The sequence below is a fragment of the Schistosoma haematobium genome, chromosome 6 (assembly GCF_000699445.3).
Source record: "Schistosoma haematobium chromosome 6, whole genome shotgun sequence".
Lineage (NCBI taxonomy): Eukaryota > Metazoa > Platyhelminthes > Trematoda > Strigeidida > Schistosomatidae > Schistosoma > Schistosoma haematobium.
In genome coordinates, this window is record NC_067201.1 from 25480743 (window position 1) to 25489441 (window position 8699).

Here is an 8699-nt window from a genome sequence, read left to right on the forward strand (position 1 = left end):
ATATATATGATGAAAGGCAGATCAGATTAGATGTGATCTATTCCAAATTTGGTGGTACCGGTGGTATTTATATTCAATGAATATTTTGTGATGTATAGTAAAGATCACCAGTAGAGTTAAAATAAAACTTGCTATTGAACTAGTCTTTTAAAATAATTCTATATTGCAATAATTCACTTATCCTCTTATGGGAATCAAACAACAATAAAAAAAGGGAAATTGTTAGTCAACGTTTGATTATTATGAAACGTATTCGTGAAAAAATTTCACAACTAAACCATTCGAATGATTAGAAAGGAGGCAAAGACCATTATCCGTTATGAGTACAGGTAAAATATTACCTTGTAAAAAACTAGCTGTTTTAAATACTTCTTTTATCTTAAATAGCTCAATATACTACTGATTATGCTTAGTTACATATAACATATCATCTAAGAACAAATTCCAGCTTCAAGTTAATAGACAAATCATTGGTAGTTATTTCGGAATTCAACTGACATGAACTACTTACCCATGAACCTCCGAAAATAATTTGTAGAATAATGATTGAAGATGATTTATTCAACCTGTATTACTGTAATTTTTTAACTTCCCATTCTATAGCTATTAATGTTTTACTAATACAAATACGTAATATTCAACTAATATTTGCATAGTTACAGCCGATTTTCACTTTTTCTGCACACTATAGACATTACAATATTTATGTTGTTCGATTGTAGTTCTGTATTCTCATGAAGGGAAAGTAATTTATTCATAAGAATTTACATACGACGTGGGTAGTTGGTTGCGAAATCCTGATATAGTGAACAGTTTTATCACTGAACGTTTGCTCCAATTAAGTCAACTTCAAACTTATCAAGGTGGACGTGTTTACATTTTGTGATAATAAAATTAAATTGTTCAGGGCTACTTCGAAATTATTCATATTCACTTTATTATTTCTTTCTCTATCAAATATTACTAGTAATGCAGTACGTTCTTTTGACTAACGAAGACGACTAGTTACTATTAGTCTGAGACTTACCCACATATGAATTTTGCAAGAATGAACCAAGAACTATCATCAATGCAATGAACAGAAACATTGTTTTTTTTTAAAATTAAAGTAGTTAGAAAATATGTGTTTGTATACTTTTTAAAAGTTAAATTTGAGTAGTGACTCTACGTGTACTGTGTATCTAGTGACTATCTAAATGCTTCATATTACCGAGTTTTTCATTATTTAACAGAGCTAAATCTTTGATTGACGGATACGTGTGAATTCAGCAAACAATGACATAAATTGCGATTAGAGTAATCAACAATTGTAAATAGAATTAAAATTAAATGAGATCAGAAAAATGAATTATTTAGTTTCCTTTTTAACTAGTTTTTCCAAATTACCCAGTGTTCTCTCTCACATAAATGTAACACTGTAACAAACAACTTAAGAAAACGTATGTACTTTTAGTCAATGAAATATATGCCGCCAAAAGTATATCAGTTCATTCATGAATTAAACAAAGTAGGGTCTGATCAATAATAATAGTGCACAAAATGGTATGTTGTTTGCAAGTAATTGATCCATTCACAGAAAAAGAAAACGTTGGATATTGATGGTGACGTTCAATAAATTTTAAAGTTCTAAATTATACTATGCATTTTTCACAGCTTATGTTCATTTTCAAGCATTCATAGTCTGTGATCGATTAAATTCTTATTGACATATGTGCATCCTATGCAGATCACGTCGATACCGTAATAAGTCACAAGCAGGTACATCCGGATGACGAGTCTCAAGTAGAATGAAAAGGGCATCACTATCTATCTCTAACAAAACAATGCCTTTAAGATGGTTCTGGTTGTTGAAAAGGTAAACTGTTGTTTCAAAATCTTCACAGTGAATTCGTTATCTTCTAAAATGTATGCACGACCTTTTGTCACATAATCTGAATATATTATCTCGAATGAATGTACACTTTCTATATTTTGGCCATCATTGGTTTTTGTTTGACAACTAGTGGCGTTTGTTCTGTTGATTTCATGGCTAGCAGTAAGACCGTTGATGGTTATTTATAACTACCATTAGGAGTACAGTGATGATGTACTCTCATATTTGAATAAAACAGATATTCACAGAATAACAAATGTAATAAAGCTCAAAAGGTAAATGACTAGGAACATTTTGATACAAACAGTAGCATTTCTGTAATACGTTGACAACAGACTATGGGTGCTGAATCTTTTTCAACAGTTACATAAATTCATTATTTGATAGATGATTTATTTTCAGACATTGCCATCCATGTTACCCGAACAATCACTTAAATTGTAAATTCACTTTTAACACGTATATTAAAAAGCATAATAATGAAAAATTTCTGTTGTTGATTACATATAAAACTGATTGACCAGCTTTGGAAATGAACCAGTTGATAAAATCACTGAAGAAACCGTTATATGACTTATTGGATAAGTTTAGGTTGAAAATATTTTGATATACCATTATAGATAACTCCGCCTTGAGTCCCTCCGGGGGCTACTGCAGGTCACAAGCCCGGATAAGGGAGGAGGGTCGGGCATGGGGTTAGCGAACCCATCCCGTAGAAAACTAACTCGCTAAAAATACGCTAACCAGAAAAAATTATTCAAACCTTTTAAACTCTGCCCTGGGAGTCAGGTCTTCATTTAGAAGAACTACGACGCCTCATGATGAAAGCCAAATTCCGGATCACACTACGCAGAACCAAATCGACCATATCTGCATCAACAAAACGTTCAGGAGGACGATGGAGGACGTGCGAACCAAGAGAGAAGCTCATATAGCCTCAGATCGTCACTTGCTGGTCGCCAAGATGAAATTGAAACTCAAGAAGCACAAGACGATGGGGCGGACAATATCACAAAAGTTCAATAAGGCCTTTCTTCAGGATACTAACAAACTCAACAAATTCAAGATAGACCTCAGCAACAAGTTCCAGGCCTTTCATGATATACTCAATGGAGAAGGAACTACTGTGGAGAGCAACTGGAAGGGGATCAAAGAGGCAATCACTTCAACATGTCATGAGGTCCTGGGCCACAAGAAGCAACATCACAAGGAATGGATCACTGTTGATACACTGGATACAATTCAAGAAAGAAGGGACAAGAAGGCAGCAATCAATACCAGTGGAACAAGAGCAGAAAAAGCCAAGGCACAAGCTGAATACACGGAAATAAACAAACAAGTGAAGAGGAGCATCAGAACCGACAAATGTAAATATGTGGAAGAATTAGCAACGACGGCGGAAAAGGCTGCAAGAGAAGGAAACATGAGACAATTGTATGACACGACAAAGAAACTCTCTGGAAATCGCCGCAAACCAGAACGACCAGTGAAAAGCAAGGAAGGCAAGGTAATCACCAACATTGATGAGCAACAAAACAGGTGGGTAGAACACTTCATAGAACTCTTGAATCGGCCAGCCCCACTGAACCCACCCATGATCGAAGCAGCACCCACGGACCTTCCAATCAATGTTGGCCCACCAACAATTGGAGAAATCAGCATGGCCATCAGACAAATCAAGAGTGGTAAAGCAGCAGGACCGGACAACATCCCAGCAGAGGCACTAAAAGCAGACGTAGCGGTAACTGCACGGATACTCCACATTCTCTTCAATAAGATTTGGGATGAGGAACAAGTACCAACAGACTGGAAAGAAGGACTACTGATCAAAATACCGAAGAAAGGCGATCTCAACAAGTGTGATAACTACAGGGCATCACTCTTCTCTCAATACCGGGAAAAGTCTTCAACATGGTATTGTTAAACAGGATGAAGGACTCCATAGACGCCCAACTTCGTGACCAACAGGCAGGATTCCGTAAGGGTAGATCGTGTACAGACCAAATCGCAACTCTACGGATCATTGTGGAACAATCACTTGAATGGAATTCATAACTCTACATCAACTTAATTGACTACGAAAAGGCATTTGATAGCGTGGATAGAAAAACACTATGGAAACTTCTTCGACACTACGGCGTACCTCAGAAGATAGTCAATATCATACAGAACTCATATGATGGATTACACTGCAAAATCGTGCATGGAGGACAGTTGACAAAGTCGTTCGAAGTAAAGACCGGTGTCAGGCAAGGTTGCTTACTCTCACCGTTTCTCTTCCTCCTGGTGATTGACTGGATCATGAAGACGTCAACATCTGAAGGGAAGCACGGGATACAGTGGACATCTAGGATGCAGTTGGACGATCTAGACTTCGCAGATGATCTGGCCCTTCTATCCCAAACGCAACAACAGATGCAGGAGAAGACGACCAGTATAGCAGCAACCTCAGCAGCAGTAGGTCTCAATATGCACAAAGGGAAAAGCAAGATTCTCCGATACAACACAGTATGCACCAATCCAATCACAATTGAAGGAGAAGATTTGGAAGATGTAAAAACCTTTACATATTTTGGCAGCATCATTGATGAACAGGGTGCATCTGATGCAGATGTGAAGGCGCAGATTGGCAAAGCAAGAGCAGCATATTTACAACTGAGGAACATCTGGAGCTCAAAGCAACTGTCAACCAACACCAAGGTCAGAATTTTCAATACAAATGTCAAGACACTACTACTATATGGGGCGGAAACCTGGAGAACTACGAAAGCCATCATCCAGAAAATACAGGTGTTTATTAATAGTTGTCTACGCAAAATACTTCGGATCCGTTGGCCGGACACTATTAGCAACAACCCACTGTGGGAGAGAACAAACCAGATCCCAGCGGAGGAAGAAATCAGGAAGAAGCGCTGGAAGTGGATAGGACACACATTGAGGAAAGCACCAAACTGCATCACAAGACAAGCCCTCACATGGAATTCTGAAGGCCAAAGGAGAAGTGGAAGACCAAAAATATATTACTTCGAGAAATGAAGATAGACATGAGAAAAATGAACAAGAATTGGATGGAATTAGAAAAGGAGGCCCATGAACGAGTGGGTTGGAGAATGCTGGTCAGCGGCCTATGCTCCATTGGGAGTAACAGGCGTAAGTAAGCAATTAATGATACTACTAGTGAGTAGCTTTGACATGTGTGATAATATTTTCTCGAAACTCATCTCCAATCTGTCAATATTTGAATTGTTGTTAAACAGGAGTAATTATTGTAGCTGCCATATTGAAGTGACATGTGCAAAATATCTTCATAATCAGAGATCAATAGTTTCAATCAGAGCAGATGATAAAATAGGCCATAAAACTAATCCTTATTCAAATTTTGTAGTTTAATTTTTTAATCTGTTAAACCACCAGTCAAATAAGTGTACACCATCCGACGTGTACTCAAACATAATTCGCAGTTACACCATGTCCATCATGAAAATGTTTATGTATGGTATCGATTTATGTAAATCATTGCTTTTTAAAAATCGAATTTCATTCTCAAATCCCCCAACTTAATGTTCAGCTTTTCATGTATAAACAGGTCTTCTCATTATTATTATTATTATTATTATTATTATTTTTCTTATCGGAATTACTAATCGCCAACATCCTTCTACTAATATGATATGGGATTCCCGAGGCGCGTTTCATACTTTTTGTGACTGGTCAGTTGGATATACTTGCTTGTGACTCACGGTAGGATCCACATAGGATCTACATATGTTACTAAGCGACTGATAAATCACAGTCTCGAAAATGGATTATTATGTTAGTTTGAAATTTTATTTGCAATTTACTAAGCGGCATTCGATCCAGGAAACACTTTGAAAGGAACATTATCTTACTAGTTGTTATTTTCTGAGCAATTATTTCAATTATTTTCCCATTTCTTCAAATATTCTGATCAAAACATCTGAAAATTTTTTATATTTTTTCTTTTTATAATTGCAGGCTGTGAATGTTTGAAGATAAACATAAGCTGTGAAAATGCATAGTATAATTTAGAACTTTATAACATATTTAACATCATCATCAATATCTAATGATTACACTACAAACATGAGTTTTCTTTTTCTGTGAATTGATCAATTGCTTGCAAACAACATACCATTTTGTGCACTATTATTATTGATGAGACTCTACCTTGTTTAATTCATGAATGAACTGATATACTTTTGGTGGAAAATATTTCATTCACTAAAAGTACACATTTAGCCTTAATTTGTTTGTTACAGAGTTACATTTATATGAAAGGGAACACTGGATGATTTGGACAGATTAGTTGACAAGGAAACTAAATAATTCATTTTTCTGATCACATTTCATGTTAATTCTATTTAAAATTATTAATTATTCAAGAATAAATTTACGTTGCTTTTTGTGCTACTGATGTCGACATATATAAGTAGTATGGATCATCAGTTGAAAGTGAAATATCTGGCAACAGAGGGTTACGGAGATCAAAGAAATGCGAACGAGAACAGAGAACGATATGTGTGAAAACGAAAGAACAATGAAGTCTGAGGTTGCTGATTGGTATTTGGAAATTAAGTATTGACTATACGGTTCTCAGATTTTACTAAGAAGTTCTGTAATTTTGTGTTCAAATTCGTTCGACTGTCCGTGCTTGTGTTTTCGTTCGCTACAATGTCAGTTTTTGTTGATTTCATATGGATCTGTCAATCAAAGATTTGTTGTTAAGTTATTTACCGTCAAATTATGAAAAAGCTCGCTAATATGAAACACATATTTAGTCACAAGATTCACAGTTCACGACATTTCGCTAAACAAATTCGGCTTTTAAAAGTGTATATAAACACAGATTTTCTAACTACTTTAATTTTAAAAAAACAATGTTTCTGTTCATTGCATTGATGGTGGTTCTTGGTTCACTTTTGCAAAGTTCACATGTGGGTAAGTCTCAGACTAATAGTAACTAGTCGTCTTCGTTAGCCAAACGAACGTACTGCATTACTAGTAATATTTGATAGAGAAAGAAATAATAAAGTGAATATGAATAATTTCGAAGTAGCCCTGAACAATTTAATTTTATTATCACAAAATGTGAACAGGTCGATTATGATAAGTTTAAAGTTGACTTAAATGAAGTAACAATTCAGTGATAAGACTGTGCACTATGTCTGGATTTCTTAACTACCCACATCGTGTGTAGATTCTTATGGATGAGTTACTTTCCTTCATGAGAATACAGAACTACAATCGATCAACATAAATATTTTCATATCTATAGTGTGCAGAAAAGGTGAAAATCAGCCGTAATTATGAAAATATTAGTAGAATATAACGTATTTGTATTAGTATAATATGAATACCTATAGAATGTGAAGTTAACAATTCACGATAAAACGGATTGAATAAATTACCTTCAATCATCATCCTACAAATTATTTTTAGAGGTTCATGGGTAAGTAGTTCATGTCAGTTGTATTCCGAAATAACTACCATTTATGTGTGTATTAACTTTAAGCTGGAATTTGTTCTTGGATGATAGATTATATGTAACTAAGTTTAGTCAGTATTAAATTGAGCTATTTAAGGTATAAGATTTGATGAATATGCGGAATTATTTAAAACGGCTAGTTGTTTAACCAGTAATATTTTACCGCTACTCATAAGCGGTAAATGTCTTCATCTCCTTTCTAATCGTTCGAATGGTTTAGTTGTGAAATCTTTTCCCGAACACGTTTCTTAACAATGAAACGTTAACCAACAATTTCTCTTTTTTGTTGAATTATTGCAATATAGAATCATTTTAATAGAATAGTTCATTAACAAGTGGTATTTTAACTTTACTGATAAGCTTCCGTGTATTCCTTGAAATCATTTTACATGAAACAATCATTATTCAGTCATATAATCGGACAGAATTTATCACAGAATGATGCTATAATTTCTTACCAATAAAGTTCCAAGGTACAATCATCGTCAAACGAGTAACGGTTTACACTGTGCAGAGAAGAAGGCATTATTACCGTAACATGATTTATTTTAGTATTGTAAACTACACCGATTAACTAACTCATTAATGCATCTCAAAATATCAATTAAAATTAAGTGCTACAGGTATCACCAAATTAGAAATAGATAACGTCTAATCCGATCCAGCTCATTGATCCGGTTACATGAATATATATATATATATATATATATATATATATATATATATATATATCGCACAAAACGTATTATTTATTATGAGGTAGTTGGATTATGTTTCTGTTTAGTGTGAGTTGGTTGTAGGAAGTTAGACTGAATGCTTGACTTGGAAATCGATTTGCCTAATGTTCTTTTCTGTCAGTTGTGTGGAATGTTAGTGCCATTCCTCCGAAGCTTCTTATAATTTCTGTATAAATGTTCGCCTACGTGACTGAAAGTTGAAGAGTTCGTCATAGAATTCTTTCTAGAATCAATGAAATATCAATGCCTTTTCGAAATTAGGCAAAATTGAGATGAATAATTAGTTTTGGTGGAGTTTTGTTCTCTGAGCTGGATGGTTTGGTCGTGGAGCTTTCATCGTTCTTCTGAACGACATCATCAGCACAAACTTCAGATAGAATTTTGTGCTGATGATGTCGTTCAGAAGAACGATGAAAGCTCCGCGACCAAACCATCCAGCTCAGAGAACAAAACTCCACCAAAATCATCCACCTGAGCTACAAATCTTCTCCACCATCTCATGAATAATTAGTGCTCAGTTTGCGACCAACTATCATTTAAAGATGGTTAAATGAGTTCTAGATATTAGAACGAGAGAAATCAT